The sequence below is a fragment of the Perognathus longimembris genome, chromosome 3 (genome assembly GCF_023159225.1).
Source record: "Perognathus longimembris pacificus isolate PPM17 chromosome 3, ASM2315922v1, whole genome shotgun sequence".
NCBI classification, from domain to species: Eukaryota; Metazoa; Chordata; class Mammalia; order Rodentia; family Heteromyidae; genus Perognathus; species Perognathus longimembris.
Window position 1 is genome coordinate 58,979,349 of NC_063163.1, and position 13,790 is coordinate 58,993,138.

A 13,790-nucleotide genomic window follows, 5' to 3' on the forward strand; every position below is an offset into this window, starting at 1 on the left:
GAAGAATTAAGGTATAATCTTCTGTGCTATAAAGCAGGAATCTAATATAATTTTTATAGTCATAGGTTGGGTATGAAAGTTAAAATACAGAAGTTTCAGAAACAAAGTATCTATACTATAAATTCTTTATCACATTATTTTGGAACAATTTTCTGTACCTACACTACAATTTTGACTCTCCTAACATCAAATAGTCATTGCACATATCTTTGAAATGTATAAAATGTTAAATTGCTTGAAACGTGATTTCAAACTTATACAAACTTTTAAAGTGTTTAATCTAAATTTTTATTTTTTAATTGTCAAAGTGAAGTACAGAGGGGTTACAATTTTATACATAAGGCAGTGAGTACATTTCTTATCCAACTTGTTACCTCCTCCCTCATTTTCCCCTTGGTTCCCCCCGCCATGAGTCGTACAGTTGGTTTACTCCATATAGTTTTGTAAGTATTGCTGTTGCATTGGTTTGTCTTTTTATCCTTTGTCTCTCGATTTTGGTATTCCCTGTCCTTCCCTAGTTCCAATACATGTATATACAATATCCAGGGTACTAAAATCAGTTACAGTGATATCAGGGGTAAAACCATGGGAAGAGAATACAATAAAAAAAAAAAGGGTATGGTTTCACATGGCATGTTGAAAATAACAACAATGATATACCACTTATTTCCATAACTTGAAGTTCATTTTGCTTAGGATCATCTTGTGTGTTCATACGGGCATAGCTATTGAGCTATTGTGATCTTCTGCTAGGACTATCCTAGACATGTACTAATTATTCCCTATGAGGGAAACCATAGAGTTCATGTTTCTTTGGGTCTGGCTCACTTCACTTCGTATGATTTTTTTCCTAAGTCCTTCCATTTCCTTACGAATGGGGCGGTGTAATTCTTTCTGATAGAGGCAAAAGAATCCATGAAACATTTCACAAAATTTTTGTGTTTTGTTTTCTTTATACATACAATGTGTTTCCAATACAGCAGCAATATTCTTATTAAGAATAAAGATACTCCTTTGTTAAACAATGTTTAATAGGTGGCAAGTAATATTACAGATATTGAGGACTCTTCTGGTAACAAATAGATAAATGCCCAGTCTTCATGAAGAAGTCATTGTTTGCATTTGGAAATTCAAAATTAATTGATAAAATCTTACTATTTTTACTTTCTTGTTTGCTAGTGAAAATATAACAGTGTGTGTGTGTGTGTGTGTGTGTGAGTGTGTGTGAGAGAGAGAGAGACAGAGAGAACATATTGCTTGAGAATAATCTTGAAAATACCCACAGGGCCAGATTGAGAGAGTTAGAGCTATCTCCACATTTAGTTTTTCTTTCCAATTAGTGAGTGTTAGGAAGTACATTTAACACTGAAAGATTTTTGTGTAAGATAACTTTGGAGTTAGTTTATGTAGACTATTAAGGAGGCATACACTGAAAAGATTAATGTAGACCTGATTCAAAGGTTTTCTTGGAAAACTAAGGAACTTTATTTTACCTTACAAATGTTTAGAGTAAAATAAAAATTATGATGATTTTAGTGGCAAATATTAAGATTTTTCATATTTGAGGAGGATTGGGATAGTACCGCATACAGAGTACAATGGAATGGAGAGAAATTGAAAAGTAAAGAAATCCATAAAGGAACTTTTGTAGTAAAACAACTGATTTGGTTGTTATTATCCTTACCAGTTATAGGATGCTAGTAACTAAACTGGAAGAAAAAAAATAAAGGTACTTTTATGTATTTTTCTTATGACATTATTTAGTCTCTAGTATTCTGTGAAGAGGGAGAGCAAAATACTTAGGGAGGAGAAGAGACCCACCTAGTGGAGGAAGATATGTTAACACATTCCAGCTTTACAAGGTATCTCAATGTCACCATCTTAACACAAAGCTGCCTTCATATTTCTCATACATGCATTCAGTGTTACCATTTGTCTCTAGTGTAATGACACTTAAATCCAACATTTCTTTTAAAATTTTATTAGCATACATTGTGGGAGAGGCTTTCATTGTGACATTTCGATACAATGTACCTCATCAACCTCAACCACTTCCCTTCATGAAACTGTTTGAACTGATGGTTTTATTTTCATACCTACATATAAAATATTTTGACCATATTAATCCTTATTTACCCTCTTCATCTCCTTCCTCCCATACACATTGGTATGCCACCTCCTAACAGCCTGTTTTATTCTGTCATTCTGATTTATTTTGGGAGTATATTAACAGGTTTCACCGAGGTATTTCACACATGTATATATTTTAATCAGATAATATCCTCTATTACCCTCTTCACCCCCCAATATTGTTTAATTTGGTGGGTTTTTCTACTATCTTCATACATAGATGTAGCAGCATATATCATACGGAATGTTCCTCAGAAAGTTCTACTTCCTTTTGGCCTGATCAATTGGGAAAACTAGTAGAACAAGTGAAAAAACAAAGGGGGAAAAAAGAAACAAAAAGCTAAAACAAGAAACAAAAAGCCCAGTTTGATTCTATGCTTGATGTGGTAATATGTTTAAGTATTATTGCTACTTAACAGTAATTAACATGGAGTTAGAGACTGTATCACCTCTGAAGCTTGTACTTTTCCCATTCTCTCTTTCTAGAAATTTTCAGCCCATTCTCTCTTTCTTGGGAAATTTTCAGCCCAATTTATTCCAAAAGATAATTTTTTAAAAGTCAGATATATTAGTTCACACCTGTAACTCAGGAAATTGAGGAAGGAAGATTCTAAGTTCAAGGCCAGCCTGGGTCACACAGTGAGAACTCTTTAAAAAAAATCCCTAATTTAACTTGGTCCCATCTTTGTAATTAACTCAATTTCAAATAATTCTGTCTCATGAATAGAGAAGTGAAAAGGGCTTCTACTGAACTATACGAGACAGACTCTGGGTTGCAGATAGGAACCCAGAGATATCAAGACTAGACTTAAACTAAGATGTACATTTTCAGGCATATTTCTGGACAAGAACATCTAATGTGTTTTTAATCTACTTGTATCTCCATTTGAATAATATTTGGTCAGAGTGGGAGAAAGCTTGTAGAAATAGGTAATTCCTTTGCAATGATCCCTTCCCTCAATTTTGGGTAATATTGGAAGTAAAAGAGCTGCCTTTTTGTGTTAGATAATTTTGCAGAAAGCCAGATTGTCTAAAACTAAGAACATTGTGTTTTGAGGACATGATGATGGGCGTCAGTAATGATTGTTTCCTCAATATCTAGAGACAGATTGAAAGTCCCTTTCATTGAGTATGTGTATTAGTCCTGGGGTATATTTCTCCTTATTCTATTAGGGGTCCATAATTTCTTTGAGTATTTGAATCTCTAAACACTGAGTTAGCCCCCATCTTTTTTTTATCATCATTAAAAAAAATAGAACTGGTACATGTGTTGTTTGTAGGTAGAATAAGCTATTGGCTGCCTAGTAAATATAAACTGCTCCTCATATATTTAATTCTTAAAATGATTCCCATCCAGCCAAACTGAAGTTTCTAACATTCACATTCTCACAGTGAGAATCCAGAAGGGCACATAGTTTCTGTCTTATAAACTGGCAGAGTTGAGCTTCTGTGATTCCAGGTACTCTGGTTGCTATCCATTCCTTCATTAAGTTGGGTTTAACCATTAGTTTGGTTTAATTGCAACTCTTCTTCATTCTACAGCTTATGACATAAATAATAAAAGAAGCTTCTATCTAACCTGATCCAGTGAAATAGAATAAATATACCCAACCAAAAGCGGAAATGAAATGCCATACATTCAGTATTGGTCCTGAATATATGCCATAAGTGTTGAGAAAGCTTAGCAGGATGAATAATAACATAAGTATTCTGTGTTGATCCATTTATTTAGATGTAGAGTAAATTGGTCAGACTATCTAGTTGGCTCAGAAAGAGAGATTTTATTTATGGTGCTGGTATTAGCAGTGGTAGGCAGGGTTTTGAGGGGATGGCAGTGAAGAGTTTGATCTTAGCACATAGGTTAGTGTTTGCTTTAATAGCTGCCATGATGTTGACCAGACTCTAAACAAAACTTTTTATAATACAATTTCCTTAAAACACTAGCAAACTCAACAGTTTTATTTGGGTCTTGTGTTATAATCATTATCATTATTAGTGCCAATCCTGGGGCTTGAACTCAGTCAGAGCCTGGGCACTGTCCCTGAGCTTTTTTTCTCTACCACTTGAGCCATGTTTCACTGGCAGCTTTTTGGTGGTTAATTGGAGAAAAGAGCCTCATGGACTTTCCTGCTTGGGCTGGCTTTGAATCGTGATCCTCAGAGCTCTCAGCCTCCTGAGTTTCTGGGGTTATAGGCTTGAGCCACCAGTGCCTGGTGGGTCTTGTATTGTTTTTAGTACTAGAAGTGAACTCATGGTACTTGCTAGGCACATGCTGTAACATTTAAACTATGCTCCCAGTCCTTGTTTTGATTTAGTTATTTTTGGGAAATGGTCTTGCTTTTATCCTGGGCTGGACTTGAACTGTGATCCTTCTACCTATGCCTCCTATCTAGCTGAAACTACAGGCATGAGTCACTGTGCCTGACTTGCTTTACTGAAGTTGGCTCACTAATGTTTTTCTCTGGCTGGCTTTGAACTATGATCTTCCCAATCTCATCAACCAAAGTAGTTGAGATTATAAGTATGCACCACTGTGCCTAATGTGCTTTTAATTTTTCTCATATAAGCTCTTGTCATCTTCTCTTTCTCACTCTTAGCACAGGGATTGAACTCAGGGCTTCATGCTTATTAGGCAGGTGATCTACCACTTGAACCATGCTCCCAGCCATCCCTTGTGTCTTAAGTAGTTTCATATTCTTCCTCCAATGACTCCAGTACAATCTTTATATAGGTACGTTTGGCTATGTCACTCAGCTGTTTCCATAAATTTCCATGGTTCTTAGAATATATAGGCTCTTCATATTTTATTTAGCCTCTAACAACCTTTTTCCAATCTCATTTTTACTATTTAGGGTCCCTTTTGGGACTTTTACCTTGACCTTCATAATGCTGAGGCTCCGTCCATGCTTTCTCCCACTAAATGGTTTTTTTTCTTTCTTGTAATTTTGGTAATTCCCACATGTATTATTTCTGTAAATCATTTTGCTGTCATCTCCATTAGGCACAATACATTGTGCCCACAATATACTGAGATACCATGAAAGTGTTTCTTTCTTTTTTTTTTTTTAGAAAAACTAGTTACATATATATTTTTTTTAAAAAGGAGACTAAATCCAACCTGGCTTCTATTTGCCTTAAGACTGGCACAGTTGCAAAACATAATTTGTAAATTTCTCTCTCTCTCTCTCTCTTTCTGGTGCTACTACTGGAGCTTGAAATCAGGATGTGTTCCTTATCTTTTTGCTTTAGACTGGTGCTCTACTACTTGAGCCATACCACCACTTAAGGCCTTTAGGTGGTTAACTGGACCTAAGAGCCTCATGGACTTTCCTGCCTGACCTGGCTTTGAATCTTGATCCTCAGGTCTCAGCCTCTCAAGTGTCTAGGATTACAGATATAAACCACTGGCTTCCCAGCATTTTAAATCTTTTTTTTTTTAATGGGAAGAAATTTGCTTGTTAATTGGTAACAATGAACTTTCTGCAATCCTCAGATCTCAGCCTCCAGAATAGCTACTTTAGGCATGAGCCATTGAAGCTTGGCTTCTTTTAGTCATTTTAAATTAAATAGTTATAAATGCTTGCTATATGTCAGAAACTGGGTTTTACAATAGTTATACCTGAGGGAATATTATGTAATCCTAACTTCCCAAATGTTTACAGTATGGCACATTTTGTCTCCTTCCTTGGCCTTTAAAAGCTATACTTCAAAATTGGAGAAATAAAACTTTGCTGAGGGCTGGGAATATGGCCTAGTGGTAAGAGTGCTTGCCTTGTATATATGAAACTCTGGGTTTGATTGCTCAGCACCACATATATAGAAAACGGCTAGAAGTGGCCCTGTGGCTCAAGTGGCAGAGTGCTAGCCTTGAGCAAAAAGAAGCCAGGGACAGTGCTCAGGCCCTGAGTCCAAGGCCCAGGACTGGCAAAAATAAATTAAAAAAAAAAAACTTTGTTGATAAACAAGGGGGAAAGGGATTCACAACCACTGAGGTAGCACTGCTGAAGATACTTAAGTTAGTTCCACATATAGAAAAGGATGATAAACATGACCAGGAAAATAGGGATAATAATAAATTGTTCTATATCAATAAAAATTTGAGAATTAGAAAGACCCAGACTAAAATGTTGGATTAAAAAAACAAGTCCCAACAAAGTATGGCTCACAGGAAATTAAAATCATTGGCAATGAAGGTTGAAAGTGGAAGAATGGGAAGGATTGTCCAACAATAGTCACATCTGACAAGACTTCCAAATAAAGTTTTTTCTTTGTGATGTATGCGTCTGGGTTCAGGGTTTGTGGAGCTTTTGGTCTCCTGAATATTTTCAAGGAATGATTTATTGCAGCTTTGAGGTGATGTTTGGGTGGTGTCTTAAATGTTCTGAGGGTTGATCTCCATTGACAGTCATTCTCCATGCTCTGCTTTCTATGTGGAACTTCCCCTCTGCGTGAGGAAGCTTGGATTCAAAGATGTTTTGTAAATAGCTTGTGCTTCTGTTAGGTTCTAAAGAAGAGGGATCACTGGTCCTGTTCCAACTTTTCAGATAAATTTGGGATCCAAGGTGTATCTTTGTGTTCTAGGAGGCCTTCCTTTACCAAAGTGGGAATAATTTCAAGATCTAGAAGAAAGTCCTGTTGTAATAATCTTAAATATTTTGTCATTAAAGTGTGGGGAGGGGTGGGAGTTAGGCTTTGTCGGAAGGGTTAATGGGAAGTTGACTTGAGGTGTTCAGGGTAGGGGAAAAAGTCACTTGAGTTGTATTGGGCTGGGATTCTGTGAAGATGAGTTTGGGAGAAAAGAAGAAGAATACATACATGAGTATGGCATAGTCACCACTAGTGGAAAAGAACAGAAAAGCAAAAAAGAGAAATAGCCCAAATAGGAGAAAGGCAAATAGGTAAGCTGACTAATATGGCAAAGAGAAGCAGGAAGCAGAAGATAAAAACAAAACACACTGCACACAAATAACACAAACTAACCTTGTTCAGGTAGATTGGTTACTAGCAATTATGTGAGTAATGAGAAAAATTAGATGATACGAGAATGTGTAAGATATATATGGCAAGAAAGGAATTTCACTAGTTTGTATAGGGAAAGAATAAATGATAAGCAGTAGTTAAGAGGAGGGTGTGAAAATATAGTTCCAAAGAGAGAATTAAATGATAGAAGTTATGATTCTGATATGATGGATTTAGTTTTGAAAAAGAAAAAGAGAAAAAAAGGGGTGATAGAAACATAGGCTCCATGGTTTCCCTCATTTGTAATAATTAGTATATGTCTAGGATAGTTCTAGCAGCAGACCACAGTATCTCAACATCTATGTACATATGGCCACATAAAAGAACGCTAGCCAAAATGAACTCAAAGATATGGAAATAAGAGGTTTTTTTTTTTTTTAATGTACCATGTGGAGTTCTTTCTTTTTCTTTTTTTCCTTTGGTTTATTTCCCCTGTTGTCACTGTTTTGATTTTGGTACCCTGTGTCTTGTATATAGGTTTATCTGATTTGGGGAAGGGAAGGGGAGTAACAAAATGGTTAAGACAAAAGCAAAGGATGAACCAATGCAACAGTGATACTCAGAAGACACTATGTTGGAAATGAACTTTACAACTTGGGGTGGAAGAGAGGAGTTGGGAGGGGAGGGAAAGTGGGCAAAAGCAAGGAATTGGGGTAACACTGTTAGACAAGAAATGTACTCATTACCTTATGTAACTGTAACCACTTTGTAAATAACTTCTACAATAAAATAAGAAAACTTGAGGATTAAATGGAATGGATTAATCGATGAAACTGAAACGTGAATGGACCTTATCTGGTGTACAGCTTGAAAAACCAGAGTTGAATTCTACATCCAATACAGTTGAACCAACAGTGGGTCAAAAGCTAATAGATTTATGCAGCAATTGTGAAGTCCTAGTTGTTCTTATATTGCCCTATATGTATGGTTATATATAGGTTTCTTATCAGGTTGCAATAATGTTGGGCTTTGCTGCTCTCTCAGCATCACTGAGGGGAGAAAGGGCCTCACAGATTAATTTGCTGGCTGGTGCTTTCTGCTCCTATCAATTGGCCCTGCAAGTCCCCAGGTTTCTGGGATGCCAGATGCCAGCCTCAGTCTCCATCAGATGATTCCCTGTACTGGAGTTCTTTCAGTTGTTTTAATGGGTGCACACATCTCCTGTGCATGCTGGATTTCTAGAGTCTACTAGCAATTTCCCAGGTATGACCCACAGTCACTGCCCTCAGGGTCACACCTCTCAGTCTCTGTAAGTGAAATTATGTGTCAATTTATAATTTAAAAAATACCCTTGCGTTGTAGGAAGTAAAGTTGTTGAATGTACTCGTTCAATCCCAGAGTTTTAGGATTAACACAGGGCCCAATGATTTCTCAACTGCAGTTCAGAACAGGCAGGAGGTGATGGGAAGATACTACCCTTCCCTTCCTCACTGTCCCTTCCTCACTGCCCCTTCCTCACTGCTCTTTCAGGAAGCAGGCCCAGGAGACTCTACTGGCCAGCCTTGTCCTGTGTGTCTACTTACTTCTGAGGGAAGGAAGAAAGAGCACGATGATGTAAAGGAGGCCCTGGGCTGGTCATGCTGGCCCATGCTCTGGGGCCCACAGGCCTTTACCCAGCTTTGTCTAGCTGGAGGATAGTGAGATTAGGAAATGGACTTCCTAAGCAGATGCTTCCCAGAAACAGCTTTGGGTTCAGGAGAGGACCAGGGTCTATGGCAGCCACAACAGGTGGCTGACAGTGGCAGAATGACTTCCTAGAAGTGCAGAAGTCTACTTTCCTAAATGAAATCAGCAACATCCCCTGCCCTCAGAACAGGATAGGAGCCTGAAAGACATGGGCTCAAGCCTAGCGTTACTTCCCTCAAACTGTAGTTTTCTTTAGTCTCTGTCTTGCCTGGGAGCTCCCAGGATCTTCCTGACGCTGTCCAGACATCCTCTCTTTTGTCATATGCCTAATACTTCAAGGAATATGACCTTTATCATCCTGTTTCTCAATAATAAATCCCATACCTAAAAGGTCTATTCACTATGATGCTCTGTTCTGCTTCAGCACTTCATATTTTTGAAGCCTATCCAACCTGCACAAAATTAAGAGGCCTCCTAACATTCCTCAAGGTAAACCTACATTCATGATGGTTAGAGACTTTGATCCACAGCAGTTTCACACAAGTAGGTCCAGTAGCTGGATGCCTGTGTTCCATGTCCTTCCCTAGGTTACTAGCTTGATACATGCTGCTCCTGAGTATCCCAGCTGAAGCCTCTAGTCCACTTGCATCGCACGCATTTGCTTCCCTGGCCACAGGCAGTGACATAGGTATTCTACTCACCTCTGAGCAACGCTGCAGCTCTGCTCCAGCTTCATATTTACATCATAAAATCCTCACAAGTTCCAAAGTCCAGCCCAGCTGCCCAGAGCAGAATGCTCAGTATTTGTGAGTGCTTTGCCATCTGGAGGCGATGTCATATAACTGCAGGCTGGCCCTAGACATTTCCATAGAAACAACCCATTGCCTCCATGAGGATCCTTTGATTCCCTTGACAGAGGACTTTACTGATGCAATGCCAGCATTCTGTTTCAGACAGAACTGGGGGATCGCTCTCTGTGTCTGTCTGTCTATCTGTCTGTCTCTTCCCCCCCTCTCCCTCTCCCCCCCTCTCTCCTTCTTCCCCCCCACTCTCTCCCTCTCCCTGCCTTGCCACCCCCCCCCCCAGTGTCTAGTATTTGGTACAGACTTGCTGGTTATTTAAAATTGGACCTAGCTACTTCCAGTTCTTCCAGTTCAGTCTACTCATCAGTGGTCCGGAGTATTTCAGGCTGTGAATTCTCATATACTACTTCAGGTTTTCCACAGCCCATGGTGACAGGTACAGTCAGATTCCAAATCATGAACAGGTACAGATTCCAAATCATGAACTTTGATCCCTAGTATTCTCATTTCCTCAGGGGTTCTACAAGATAACAATGAGGTCAAAAATTCCTTTCCAACAGTGATGTTGTAGTCAATGTGACTTCAGAGGGAGTCACATTCTAAGCCTTTTGTCATCTGAGCATCCTAGAGCCACTCACCCCAAGCTAGATGATAGAGGTAATGTGTGTGGTGGTGATAGTGTAGGCATACTCGCTTTGCTGCTGAATATATGAAAGTAAAGCTTATAGGATTGTGTGTAGTATATCATACTTGACAATGACTATAAACAACTAGGTACTGGTTTGCATATTTACTATGTAGGCCTTTTATCATTCAAGTGCATTCCTACTTATAAAGAAACCTTCCTGTCAACAACGGCATGTCACATTTTGCTGCATCAGCTTTCACACGTGTCAAGTTGACTGTGGCCACATGGGTGGCTGATCTAGATCATCTCGCTTTGGATGAGTGGTTCTAGGATGGTCTAACAATGACAAAATGCTCACAGTGTGCCTTCTGACGTGAAAATCCTTGATGTTTCAGCAGTAGCACCCTTGCAAGAAGGGACTGGAGAAAATAAAAGCAATTCTTTAGACACAACTAATAATTCTGAGCTGTGGAACCATTTACTGGTAAAGATTTAGATCTCCTCACCATACTGTATGCAAATCAAGTATGCAAAAGAGTAGTGAAAAGTTTGTGCTCTTTTTCTGTAATACATTTTGCTAGATTTTTTTTTTTTTTTTACACACACACAGTGCTGAGGATGTGACCAGGGCCCTGAGCATTCTAGACAAGGACTGTATTACTGACCTGGAGATGTAACAGTTAGTGAGACAGACACAAACCATAGACCTATTTTCTAGTGAGATAAGACAAAATAAAATGGACAATGAATCAAAGAGCATGGCTATAGGATTTGAGTGCTATGAAATCAGACACATTGAACCTATTATTTTTCTCCCATGCTTGTGCACTTAAGAAGATCAAAATGGGGGCTAGAAATATGGCCTAGTGGCAAGAGTGCATGCCTCGTATACATGAAGCCCTAGGTTTGATTCCCAAGCACCAAATATATAGAAAATGGCCAGAAGTGGCACTGTAGCTCAAGTGGCAGAGTGCTAGCCTTGAGCAAAAAGAAGCTAGGAACAGTGCTCAGGCCCTGAGTTCAAGGCCCAGGACTGGCCAAAAAAAATAAAAGATCAAAATGATATAAAAATGGTAAAATGCTGTTTTATATGAAGGAGAGGAGGATTTTCAGAAGCACAAATCTGACCATGCGCTTTCTTCTTGGCTTCCTGTTGCTAGGAGGAAAAACCTCAGCTTTTCCTGGGGCTCTACAGCCTCTAGCAGCAAGTCTCCAAATCCACACATCATTTTAGACATCTTCAGGGCCTGTTCCTGACATATATTAGGCCAGAGACACGCCGTCTTCATAAAGGCTTGACCCTACAACCCTCTACAGGCCAATAGCAGGTTCCCTCCACCTTGTTCACACTTTAGATATCTTCTCTAAGCTCCAACCCCCTCATTAGAAATATTATAAGATCGATGACCTTCTCATTGTAGATGGTCTTGGTTTCTCATTAGTGGAATTATTTGATCACAAATTGTCACTTGTATCAGGTGAGTTATCCAAGCAAGGACTTGATTGGATCTGTTCACAAAGCCTTAGTCTATCCCAGAGCCCAGTAGGCCTGGCCAGACTATCATTTAACTTACAGGAAGCTCACAAATGAGGATTCCTTTTGTTTTTGGAGTGCAAACATATGATGATTATTTGTCCAACTCTCTTCCAACACTATAGGAACTGAAAGTTTTTAATAGAAAAATCCAAGTTCTGCCTTTAAATTTAGAGATTTGGCACAATGTTTTTTTAAAATAAAAAACAAACAGAGGGATATGTAATGGAGAGAGATGAGTGACAGGGAGGAGAAAAAGGAAGCAAAATATATACAGAGAGAGGGGAGTAGGAAGATGATAAAGGAGTCAGGGAGAACATATTTGGAGAGGCACAGGGCAGAGGCATGATGCCATGATGTCCTTTCAGTCTCAAAAGTTTTCAAATCCTTTCCTGGCCCGGGCTTCTTCCTCATTCTTAGGAAATCCTTTGACACTGACTTTAAATATGACATCATATCTAGTGAGGCCTTCAAATTTCCCCTTCCCGCCATTTCTGTATCATCTCGGAATCCTTTTCTGCTTTGATCTGATCTGATTGGACCTTCTTTATCCTAAGTAAGCTCCCTTTTCCTGGGTTCGATTTGTTCCTGGCTCCTCAGGTCTTTGACACCATGGTTAATTCTTTCTCATGACCTCTTACAGCATTTTGTTGGTTTCTTTTAGTGTAAAATCAGGCTAAGACTTCTGTCCTTACTAACAAACAGGAGGGACCATCTTTGCATGAAGCCACGAAGGTTGTGTTCCTAACTTACCCTAACAGCCTTTGCCTTTGTGTTTCTAACTTATCCTAACAGCCTTCACTCTATCCAGTGTTGGGGCCTTAGTTCTTCCACTCACCAGTTGCATTGGTGTGGAACTTTCTCTCCATACCTCTCCTCTTCTGCAGGTGTCCAGATCTACAATCCCAGCCTTCCTACTACGAGTTATCATGCAGCATGCTCCGAGGTGACTGTAGGGCTGCTGTCATCAACTGACTATTCTCCTGGTGCCTTTTATTACTTGTTGGGATCATTCTTTTTACATGGACCAGGCTGAACTGCAGAATCACCTTTCATTTCTCCAGCATTGCTTCTTCCTAGTCTAATCTGTTTACAAATGCTGTGGACTCTGACTTCATCTTTCTTTTCATACCTAGTGCCTCCTTCCATTCCTCCTCTCATCATCCCAGCAAAATTCTGGCTTTGATTGTCTTGAGGTGGAAAGGCTGCCCATGAACATCTCCCTGTGCTATTGTGTTCTAGGTTTCACCCTGAACGTGGAGCTGAGCCCATAATGTACAGCATCATATGAGTTCTTGGCTTCTATATTCCCCCATTTTTTTTTTTTTTGGCCAGTCCTGGGCCTTGGACTCAGGGCCTAAGCACTGTCCCTGGCTTCTTCCCGCTCAAGGCTAGCACTCTGCCACTTGAGCCACAGCGCCGCTTCTGGCCGTTTTCTGTATATGTGGTGCTGGGGAATCGAACCTAGGGCCTCGGGTATACCGAGGCAGGCACTCTTGCCACTAGGCTATATCCCCAGCCCTCCCCCATTTTTCTTGACCCCCCCACAAGGCATGTTCACATTGTAAGGTCCACCTTGGGAGGACTCCATGCAGATTGGCCCCCACCTCCTTCACTTGTCTAAGTCTCCCCCAGTACCCACATCACCTAGGTACCTGGCATATCTGGAGGCAGTCACCTCCCCCTTCTCCAAGGTCACATCCTGGACTGTCCCCCCACCCCTCATCATGTCTCCCATCTGATGGTGGCTGGGGAGGGATAGGTTCTCAGGCTCTGAGGTCACATCTGCATCTTCTGGACACACCTTCCCTCACCTGCCCACACCTTATGTACACCTCTATCCTAGATAAGGCATGGTCCTGGGGTGTATCTCCACCCTTGTGCAGCAGGGGCAGCAGTTTGGAAATAAACTTTCTCCTGCCTAAATACATGGTGTTCTCTTCATCGGTTACCTACCTCATTTACCTAACACATACATGAATTATAGCCACAGGAAACCACAGTTCTTGAAACAAAATCATGTTGATGGAACCCACCCTAGCTCCAGATC